Genomic DNA, 12,354 nt, shown 5'->3' with positions numbered 1-12,354 from the left:
AGAATTCAAATTAGTGGAAGAGAAACAATAAATATCTAAGAGCATCACCAACAGATAAATATTTAGGTGATGTTTTTGGATGTCACATAGGCACTTGCCCAACCAATAAAAACCATTCTCTCTCATAACCTACTCACAAAAAATAAAAATATCATTTATCTCTCCTCTCTCCTCTCTCTTCACCCCACTCACATAACTCATTATTTTTTGTCATTTTTCCTCACATACACATCCACACTCTCTCTTCTACAACTCATCATCTCTCTCATCCACATCATTTTCTCTTTCTTTAAAAATGCCTAAAAATGACTCTATTGGTGATGCTCTAAGACGAAGAAGATTTATCTTCTAAGGGTGCACGGGGCACCTTTGGTGACCCCATGCGGTGAGTGGTTTTACCGTGCGGGTACACCGCCACCAACAACATTTTACCGCGCGGGGAGTGTTTAGCTCGGTGCGCGCTCACCGATTGAGAGAGAGGAGAGAGAGGGGGTGATTGGTTGTTAATGTGGGTCCACCCTTTTTCCACCAATCATATTTTTTTTTCTTTTTTTATAAAAAAATAATTGTGTGAGTGGAGTGATGCCAACGTTTGAGTGCAAAATGGGGACTTAAGAGGGAAGTTGACATGGAATAACCTGATTGGCTGTGGTAAGAGAGATCACTCCCCACTTAGAGGAGTGCCCCTTACACCCTAAGTAATAGTTATTATTTAAGTTTGAATTTGTGTTTATTGGCTTGTTAATTTATTTGATTCGTTTTTTAGTTTTTGTGATGGAGTACGATTAGTTTAATGTTAGTATAAATACTGGTTATGAAATTGATTTGTTTTTGAAGAATTTTGCTAATAAAGAGAAGAGTCAAAGTTGTTTTTCCAACAATCGCAGGAAGCAATCAAAATGAATTAACTAGATGAACTATCGACATGAATCTAAGATTCAAGCAACAAGAATCTAGAAAAAACAATAGGTTCCAACTTAATTAGCTGAACTATTGACTGGATGCAACCAATGAATGATTGAAGAGATTGGTCAATTGGATCACAAGTCAATAATATACACAGCAAAACTTTTGTGGATTGAGTAGCCAAATGGAACCCTGCTATATCTCAGCTAATCTTTCAAGGAGGCATCAATTACTTGAAGTCAACTCCTGTTCAAGATTGTGGCCACCCGTTGAAGAATGCTATTCCTTTACTCCATATTTTGTTCTGGTGTCTACATATAGACGTATAGAATCCGATTCTTTTAATCTAGCAACTCGAGATATTCTTGCAAACGTGGCATATATCATGGTAACTTGGAAAGATGATAAGAAAAGGAAGATGACAGTAGGAAATTGCAAGAACCAATGATCAAGGATATCTATAAATAGCTGGCTTCTCAGACAGCTAATGCAGGTGAAATCAGTAAAGACAATAAGAAGAGAGGTTCTTACATGAAGAGAAGAGTCTTGTTTGGTAGCCAAGGATGACTTGCCTCCTCACACCTCATGGTGTTCAGGTGTTAGAATGTAGTGCCTGTTGGTATCATCGTCATCGGAAACCCAGGACCAATCGGAACGGATGGTATTGTGACCACATACACAATCCGTTTTGAACAACCCACAACATTCACAAGTGTTCATGATGAATTGAAACGAAAACAGATTTGCAAAACAAACTAACCGAATTGAACTTTGAATGATACTAGAACTTGAATAACCGAATGTAAACACACGTTCTTGATTACAAAAGTAACTGACTAACCGAACAAGGATGATGGCAGCGGTTTTATAGGAATGAAAGGGTATGTCTCCAAAAGTCACGTTGTTTCAAATTGAAAAGAGATGACGTTTCATGAATAACCGCCCATTCGGTTATTTCTTGGAGACACACCGGTTCGCTAACCTTGGCCCAACTTCCTTGTTCATAACCGCTAACTAATGGACTGGACATAAGACTTCTGTTCGACCCATACATGTGGCCTGCGGCCCAAATAATAAACATAACATAACATTGTTTGACCCATAACTAATTAAACTAAAAACAAATAAACATAAACCGGCCGAGAGGCCCATTGGTAGTAACTCGGATGATCTTGGTTAACATGACGTTCTTCATTCTCCCCCTTAAGCAAGAACATCCGAGCCCTTCGATCACGATCACTCCTTACGATTGTTGGTGACCTCGATCTTGACCACCACGTCATCGTCGCTTGAATCATCGATCCATCCGCAATTGCTTGAGCTTTCGGCCATGCCAACTTTCTCTCTTGCACGCTCCTTCTTGATGTAATCGAAATACCATTCGACCAACTCTAGATAATAAATGTAGGCGACCTTCATCTCGTAAGCGTCATCCGCTTCGTAGCCATACTTCACCGAAATATCGCCCCACATGTCTTTCTCCATTATCTCATCGAACCCACCGTTGTGCTTCACGATGCGGTGTAGTAGTATGAGACTGAGATCACGTCATCAATTAACTCTGGCGGCATTGCTTTTTCACAAACAATCCCTAGAAAATCCGTGATGAACCAAACTAAAACTTCCTCGAACGGTGCGTCGAAGAACCTTGGGTGTTTCTTGATTTCTTCGTGTAGTGTGATAAGATCCCTGGTTCCACGCAACTTTCCATAATTAAATCTCTTTCAACGACATCCTCCTCGAGTTGAGAGAGAGTTATTGCCCGTTCCCGAAGCATTTCTCTAGATTGGCGCGGATTATCCTTCTCGCCTTCAATGTAGATTAGCAACGCCTTTTTCGCTTTCTTGGAGTATACAACCTTTTCTTTCCTAGCGTTTGAACGTTCACCGTACACTTTCTTTTTGTTTTTCGACTTCTCGAATTCTCGTTCATAATAATCCCCCAGACACTCTTGGAATTCCTCTTTCTCTTTCTTGTAGCCATTATCAACCCCAAGATTATCGTAGAAAGCATTAAGATAATCTTGTTCCAAGTCGGTCTCCGACTTGTCTTCGTATATGTCAAACCCCTTTGATCGACAACCAAACATTTTCTTCAATACACACTTCTCACCCATAGTAACCGTCTCAATCCCTTGAAACAAGAGTTGTTCTAAACTTAGAACATTCCTGTCAAGTTTTGGTGCGTAACTTACGCACGAGATTGTCTTATCCTTGCCGTCCACCGGCACTCTTACTTCACCAATTCCATGTACAAACGAAACGTCTTTCTTACTTTCATTCGTTACAACCCCAAAGTGTCTCTTGAAACACTTAAACAAATTACGGTTTCCCGTCATGTGCGTTTTAAATGTGGGATCCACAACCCAGATTGAATCCCATTTACCCCCGCAAGTATCCTTCACAATATAATCACACTCGACTGGCAATGGTGATAATATAATATACTTACTAGGGCAAATTGACGCGATGTGGCCGAACTTCTTGCACTTGAAACACCGAACCCCCGGTTTTCTCGGCCTACCCACTGGTGCATTAGGTTTCTTCCCGGACTTCTTCACGAAACCCCTTTGAAACACTTTCTTTGGAAACTTTTTCATTGGTGATACCCCGGTCCGCATGGTTGGCTTCCCCTGCGCGTACTCATCCACTTCCGCCGCCCGGCCGCACTCTCCACTACGAACAAAAACATCATCACCATAAACGGTAACCACCGATTTCCCTTTGTTTCCACGAACCCGGTTTTCTTCTTGATCACAATCCCTTCCGCTTCCTGTTAAACCTTTGGCTCTGATACCAATGTTGGTATCATCGTCATCGGAAACCCAGGACCAATCGGAACGGATGGTATTGTGACCACATACACAATCCGTTTTGAACAACCCACAACATTCACAAGTGTTCATGATGAATTGAAACGAAAACAGATTTGCAAAACAAACTAACCGAATTGAACTTTGAATGATACTAGAACTTGAATATGATAACCGAATGTAAACACACGTTCTTGATTACAAAACTAACTGACTAACCGAACAAGGATGATGGCAGCGGTTTTATAGGAATGAAAGGGTATGTCTCCAAAAGTCACGTTGTTTCAAATTGAAAAGAGATGACGTTTCATGAATAACCGCCCATTCGGTTATTTCTTGGAGACACACCGGTTCGCTAACCTTGGCCCAACTTCCTTGTTCATAACCGCTAACTAATGGACTGGACATAAGACTTCTGTTCGACCCATACATGTGGCCTGCAGCCCAAATAATAAACATAACATAACATTGTTTGACCCATAACTAATTAAACTAAAAACAAATAAACATAAACCGGCCGAGAGGCCCATTGGTAGTAACTCGGATGATCTTGGTTAACATGACGTTCTTCAGTGCCTTGTTTTATTTACGAGGCAGGTTGCTCCTTGTCTTACTGACATGATCTTCTTGCTCATGTTAGATCATTTCTTCGTGATTTTGTGTTCTAAAAGGATCTTGAAAACATGTGTTTGTAGGTTGAAACAATTTTTAGGTGTGCGTGTATTAACTGCGATATTATAGTATACTACCGCATATGTCTACTTTAATCCTTGTTCTTCTCATTTCTTTTTGCTTACTCTTCTTTTACCTATTAACCACCTAGGCATCCATGCACGTAGCTTTTTATCTTTCTTAATTAATTATTTGTTTCCCCATATGGAGCGAAAAATCTATTCAAAGCATTAGATTGATTAGTTAAGATTACCAGATGGTGCACTTGTATCTGTATGCATGTGTTTTAGTTCAAACCAGAGGGTGGCGGATATTGAGAAGGACCTCAAGGTAAACTATTTCCAGTCCATGTGCATGTGTCAAATGGTCCAACTTATCTTATCATATTATATATTACCTCAAAGTTCAATTTTATGTAAATCATACGCCGCCATTTAGATGAAAAACAAGCCAGAAGATGTTTGTGATTGGCCACCAGATTGTGGAACCAAGCGAAGATAAAGTTGTGAAGCAGAAGAAACTTGAAGTTGTGGAGATTGCTGTGAAGAACATGATGAAGTTTAAGCAGTGGAGTAGTAAACTTAAACTTAGTCTATAAGAATTATTAGTACTTATATATAATGTGTGTATGTATCAGTGGCAGACATACAATGTTAATAGGGGTAGCACGGGCGACCCCTCAACCCTGTCTCCGTAGTGTAAAAATACCCCTTAACTCCATTTCCGTAGTGTAAAAATACACCACAACTTCGTCTCCGTTATACAAAGGATACCCTTGGTCTAAGATATAAAAAATTGGGATACCCCTAAATTTTTGAGCTAGTTCTGCCACTGGTATGTATGTATGTATATGTCTATATTAGTATGGGTCAAGTAACCAAATGGGTCAATAGGAAGTTAATTGATTACCTGCAACATATATAAGGTAGTTATATCAGTTAAAGTTAGTTATGGCGTAGTTACCGGTTGGTAGTTAAGTAACTTTGGCAACGATTATGTCAGTTAGGTTGGGTAGCCTATAAATAGGTCATTTGTATCAATGTAATATAGAGTCAGAATATATATGCAATATTTTGTGTGTGTATCAAAAAGTTTTTCACTGCAAATTTTTGTTAAAAACCTGTTTTTTGCATCCCCTAATTCCAACATAGAGGACATAAAGAAAATAGGTACATTTAGTAATAAGTGAAAGTGAATTTTTATTGATGGTTGTGTTAGATGATTATAAACTTATGACTTAGTTATCACTATTATTTATGTAATTAATGTATGTGACATCATAGTACACTTATGTATCGTAGGTAGATAAGATCGAAATGGTGTGACTCTATAGTTGTGTCCATTAGACTTTGGCGCCAAATAACCAATTGAAGTATGTATATATATGATGATTATTATTATTGATCATCACCAGGGAATAATAACCTTATTATCCTATCTTTAATGCATCGCGCATTACCCGATCCCTTGATATCATACACTCTACAATAACACAATCATTACCACACTTCTGATTTCACTCCAACAGGTTGTTTCTAATTTGACGTTGCCAATGACATTTAGCAACTGAAAAAGGTTCAGAGTCGCGTAAAGTTGGCAACAAGGGGCTCTGTAAATCTATAGAAAACTTCAATCAAATAATCTGAGTATTGCATCAGATAAATTAAGCAAACCAAAACCTACACTATCATGCATGGCTTATAATTTTAAGCCAGAAGGTAAAAATTGAGGACATGAGGTATCAATGTGCATGTAGCAAAAGTATCATATGTGTATCCAGTTACTTTAGAGGAAGACAAGAAGCATAAAAACTGAAAAGGTGTTGTTTTATGTTTCATCCACCTCGTTTATTATTATCTCTATTAGGAATACAGAATATATATTGACTTAATCCATATTACACTAATAAATCAACGACCAAAGTGTTCATAAAAAATGTCAAAGTAATATTGACGTGCATAAACAGCAGGGCCGGCCCTGAGAAATCATGTACCCTGTTCGAGCTCGAAAAAATGTGCCCTTAGGCCTTAACGAAATATATAATGTAAACTTAATGTCATTAACGCCTAACTAATCGACAAAGTTTAAGAGCCATGAACGCCTAAATAATAGACAAAGTTTCTAACAAATTAAGTTAACACGTAAATAATCGACAAACAATGCCAAATAATACCTAAATAGTCAACACTTAATGCCAAATAACACCTTACTAAATAACTATTCAACAACTAACGCCAAATAAAACGCAAATAATCGCCACTCGTATCGTATCGTCTCCTTACCTCCCCTTGAATATTAATCCAATAATCATTAATTGGTTTAACAAGGTCGGATCACCAACAATTTAATCTTCTAATAATTCAACTTTCTCTCTACTTCTTATAGTGTTACTTGATTTGAGTATATGACATAATAACTACAAAAATAATTATACAAAACAATATATACTAAATTAAGCAAATAAAAAAAGTTAAAGGATCAGAATTCAAAGCATTCAAAATAAACCCTAAACAAAACCTAATGGTAGGAAAACAAAAGTCAGTGGTAAAACAAATAATAAACAAAGTAAAATTGATACTTATTTGTATTGAGTTAATGGAAGATTGGCAGGAGTGTGCAGTAAAACAAATTATCAAAAGTTGAGATAAAGTAGAGGTGTGTTGTCTTTTCTGTGTTTCTAATCGCCGGCTTTTGTTTTCCTAACAAATTATCAAAAGTTGAGATAAAGTAGAGGTGTGTTGTCTTTTCTGTGTTTCTAATCGCCGGCTTCAGTCTTTTGAGAATAGAAAATACAGGTACAAATTACTTACATTTTCTCTAATTGGGCTTATTTAATTATATCTGATAAGTACCTTTTGTATAAAAGGCCCATATGTATTTTTATAAAAATTATGTCAGTCACTCCTCCTATTGTTCTTTCTTCTTCGTTTCTTCCCAACCATACACTGCATGTCTGCATTTTCCGCCGGAGTCGATAGCGCCGCCGTCGGACCGCCGCTTGCCGGCCGGAAAAATTCTAACTTTTCTACTTTTTTCTTTAACTCTAATACTCGTTGGAGACGAACAACAGGGTCCAAGCTATAAACAACTTTTGTTGACTACGTTTTACAGAAAACTTCATCAGCGGATGATGGATCTGTGCCCCTCGGAATCATGGGCCCTGGCCGGTGGTCCTTCTCGCACACTCTCAGGGCCGCCCATGATAAACAGAAGTTGCATACGTGTAGGTCCCTCTCGGAGGATGACGAACCTAAACCTTGTTATACAAACCCACTAGCGAGTGCGGAATCCAAGCTAGCAAGCAAACCGAGATGAAACAAGTATAAACACAAACACACAAAGGTTCACCGATTAACACCACTTGTATTAATACGAATGAAGGTTCCAGTTACAAGCTCAATGTTCACAAATGTGTTTCGCAAACTCTCAAAGTGTGTGTGTGTGTTTCGGACAGAATGCTCTCTATCTCTCTATCCTTCTGTGTGCCTCTGTCTTCCAAGTCTATCTACTAAAACACACTGCATGGGTATATATACCCATACACAGTAGGTCTGGTCGAAGGAGAATGACCGAAAGATCATCTGTCGATCACAAAGCCCTCGAATGATCCATATTTACCTCGAAGGATGGTATATCCTTCGAGGTTCAACAGTATCCTTCGTTGGACATCTTTCGAGCTCATCGAAGGATAGACATAATCCTTCGATGGCCCATCTTTCGACTCAGACACTTTACAAACATATTCCTAACTGTTGGTCCAAGTCAAACCAGGAGGACGGTTGACTTGGTCAACTTACAGGACTGACAAGGACATCGTTTACATCGTGACCGAATACAGACAAAGTACAGACACAAATGCACCAACAAACTCCCCCTTGGCTGTAGCTTTGTCTCGATCTTTGATGGTTGCAGATTTTTCTCGATCTTGATCATCTTTGATCTTCATGTCTTCAAGACTAAGACTCTGATGTCCTTTCAAGTCTTCAATGTCGGAGGATCTTTAAAGTCTTCACGTCTTGAAAGCAGAGAGTGTATCAACAAACTACCCGTATCATGTAGGAAGTGTGTTGACAAACTCCCCCTTAACATAAGCTCCCCCTTGAGTTATGCTCGTGAATGACTTGATCTTTATGAAGTGAGATCCTTGTGGTGTTGATGATGGCCAGCGGCAACTCGATCAACTTCATCTTTTGAGTGCCTTCACGCCGTGCCTTCACGCCGTGCTACTGTAAATGCAAAACTAAACTAAAATGCAGAAAAAATGCGCGCGTTTTAAAAAGGTTTTGAAAAACTGATTAGGCCGTCGATTTTAAGCTTTCTTAAAATCCTTGTGTCCCCGGCAACGGCGCCAAAAACTTGATGCGTGTGTAGTGTAATATATTTTAGATGTATATTTAAGCCCTTTTTACACTTTTAACCAAGTTTTAAATTTATAAAACACGATATTCACTAACACTAAACACACATATGGGCAAGTGCACCCATCGTGGACGTAGTATAGTGTTGGTAAGATACCGAGGTCGTCCAAGGACACAAGAGCTTTTAATACTGGTTTATCCTCAACGTCTAATCAAATCAAAAGGTTAGAAAAATGTTTTAAACTAAGAAAAATAAAAACTAACTAAATACTGAAAATAAAAATAAAATAAAAACAGATAGACAAGATGAATCACTTGGATCCGACACGTGTATTAGTATAACCTTTGATTATTTTCGCACTTTTGCACTTGTTTAAGAGATTATCTTAGTTATTGTAGTAGGCCCCTCTTTTGAAGGCGACGTTACCCTCAACCCAGTAGTTTGAGTCAGCAAGGATACAATCCTAAAGGGTCGGATTATTGAAAGATAATGAATTAAGTTATTAATGCAAATTGTGGTAGGCCCCGCTTTTGGCGGTGACGTTACCCTCGGCTAAGTAGCCTGAGTCAGCAGGGATACATTCCTAAATAGCCAGGTTATAGTATTAATAGTAGTTAACTTATGAGGGGGTCAAAGAGTTTGGATCCCCGCCATCCAATACCTATGGGCATTGAAGGAGATCCTACTAAATTTGACCCAGGTCCCAAGCAGGACCTCTAAACGCTGAACAAGGGCAAGACCCTTACCAAACCGTTCCCTTAACCCCCGACCAGGTAGTCAACATACCTCCATATAGACCGTGGAGATATGAATGGTGAAAATCTTTTATTTTATATAGACAGTAAATAATGCCAAGACACCACGGACAAACGATAAGGAAAGATCACCTTCAACATAAGTAACTAGTTATTAAAGTCATTAATACAAAACCAAATAAAAAGTGCAAAAGATTAAAAATAAAAAGTATTATACTAAACACTTGTCTTCACCAAGTGATGTAAGAGACTTAGGCAAACATGGCCTTGATTGTTAAGAACTCTTACGATCAATATTGGATCCCGAGACGACTCACACACTCTACGATCACTACAAGAAAACTGGGTTTTTAGTACGCGCAAAAGCGTCCTAAAATGCTATTTTATAGGACCTTTCATTTAATAGGACCAACGGTAAAAGCGTTTCATGTAAAGGGGTCGTAATAAATCCCGGAACTAAAAAAGCGTTCTAACATCTCAAATAAGATTATGAAACCAATTTTATGGTCGCGTAATGTCTTTGAACAAACAAAATAGTGTCCTATTAAAAACATATTAGGACACTTTTACGATGTTTTAACATGTGCTTACATACTTTTAATCTTTTGATACACTTACAAGCGTCCTTAGAAATTAATTGATAGGACCCTTATGATGTTACATTATAGCTAATTTAGTACCAAGAAAAGGGTCCTAATATACCAAATAAGATTATGAAACCAATTTTATGGTCACATAATATGTCTATAGACAACTTAAATAGCGTCCTAAAAAGAACATATTAGGACACTTTTACAATGTTTTAGTATGTGATTACCTACTTTTAATCTTTTGATACACATATAAGCGTCCTTAAAAATTAATTTATAGGACCTTTATATGATGTAACGTTATAGCTACTTTAATATCAAGAAAATGGTCCTAATATCCCAAATAAGATTACAAAACCAATTTTATAAACAGACCATCAACATATAACATCCTAATAGTTATTGTATAACATCAATCAACTAATGAAAGAAATAAAACTTCATTATATTTCAAATAAGCATGTTCATAACAAAAACATTAACCATAAATAAGTTATAACATTATCTAACATAAAGTCTTAACATTTAACAAAGAAATTAAAAGCAATTAAAGAAATTAGAAGCATAAAATCTTGAGTCATCATGCGTTCTCAATCCTCATGGACTACCTACAAATAAATCATCCATGTATAAGCATTAAGTTCCATGATATTAAAATTATTTGTATCACAAGTTGACAAATACATACCGAGATGAATGGATAGCGCCATGCGATGGATGCACCAATACAATCTTGAATTGTAGAAAATAAACCATATGGTCTTACCAAGTTTATTGGTACTTGAACGTTTACCTCACACCATTCTGGTCCAATCTCTATACGACCAACTAGATCATTTGGGTCCAAGCTCTGGACCCTTCCTCTTGCTACAGTCTCGGTAAAGTTTAGAATGCTTTTGAGGAAAACTTCATCTCCGACCTAGATTTTAGTTTTCAACAAATATTTATTAAACTCTAGTCATAATAATGCAAAAAATCATTTTACAAAAAAATTAATAAAGTTTTACACTAATAGGCTAACATTTTTATAGAAAAACTAAGGAGAATTAGTTTTTAATAATCCCACGTTTACAATCTTGTACACAATAATCCCACCTTTACTCTTGATACATAATGCCCAATTCATATCAAGATCAGTGCTTATAAGCAGACCTGGCAATCGGGTCGGGTCATGGGTCAAAACGGGTCAATTATAAAAAAGGGTTTTTTGGTTCGGGTCGAAACGGGTCCGGGTCAGAACGGGTTTCGGGTCGGGTCGGGTTAGTTTTTTTCGATATACGAAAATCTTACATTGATGCATATTAGTATATTAATTATACAAAAACGAATACAATCTATTTAACTTAACTAAACATATTCAAATGAAAATTATGTCACCAACTATGATATTGGAAAAGAAAGAATGTGTAAATGAAAGAGATGATAACCATTACTCATAGTGTCCAAATTCAAGCATGACGTACTGGTCCTATGAATCTGAACATGGGAACCTTCTAACCCCAAATTTGCTGGCATCAATGCTGCATACGCCATTTTCTGCAATGTCCACAAATAAATCACTTTATCACTATACTTCGTGTAAAAAAAAAGCATAAAAATGGAATGAAACGAGTACAGTATTAATCCTTGCCCCAAAATAAAAACATACGATATGAGAACGTTGATTTAAAAGCATGGTATTTTACTTTAGAGACTTTAGATTTAAGCTCAGTGAAAAATAAAAAAAACATAACACAAGAGTTATCTGCCACTAGAACTTGTTGGATGATGGTTGATTGGTTAAAACATTTCAAATTTCGTACATGTCTGCAAACAATTTGTATTGTATCTGTTCTTAATACAACACATTTCTATATGTTGGCTTTTCAAAATACAAGTCTAAATCACTCTGACTGGCCCGCCAAAGAAATTGAGTCTAAATCTGAACCTCCATAAGAAAAAACTAAATCACATTACCAAACTACATTATCACAGCCTAAAAGGCAAACTAAATTCTATCTTTACCTGACCCGCCAAAATCTAATCCAATATCCAACAAAATTCTAACTAGTTAAGCTAACATTTAGACATGGCAAACGGGTTGGGTCGGGTCATGGGTCAAAACGGGTTCGGGTCAAAACGGGTTCGGGTCAAAACGGGTTCGGGTCAAAACGGATCAATTAAAAAAAGGTTGTTTTGGTTCGGGTCAGAACGGGTTCCGGTCGGAACGGGTTCCGGTCGGGTCGGGTCGAAACAGGTTGGTTAAAAAGTCCAAGCTTAA

At 37.4% G+C, this 12,354-nt stretch overlaps 1 long non-coding RNA gene across 1 annotated transcript; it reads right to left on the bottom strand.

Annotated features, from left to right (window-relative positions):
* Window positions 1-10,540: 10,540 nt before the first annotated feature.
* LOC110938262 lies at window positions 10,541-11,096 on the bottom strand. Its single transcript, XR_002591338.2, has 2 exons — window positions 10,783-11,096; window positions 10,541-10,702 (listed from the first exon to the last, which is right to left on the bottom strand). It is a non-coding gene; the product is annotated as an uncharacterized LOC110938262 (long non-coding RNA).
* Between the last annotated feature and the right edge of the window lie 1,258 nt (window positions 11,097-12,354).

The sequence above is a fragment of the Helianthus annuus genome, chromosome 1, assembly GCF_002127325.2.
Source record: "Helianthus annuus cultivar XRQ/B chromosome 1, HanXRQr2.0-SUNRISE, whole genome shotgun sequence".
NCBI lineage: Eukaryota > Viridiplantae > Streptophyta > Magnoliopsida > Asterales > Asteraceae > Helianthus > Helianthus annuus.
Note: the sequence above shows the minus strand (reverse complement) of the source record. Positions and strands in the feature narration are given on the sequence as shown.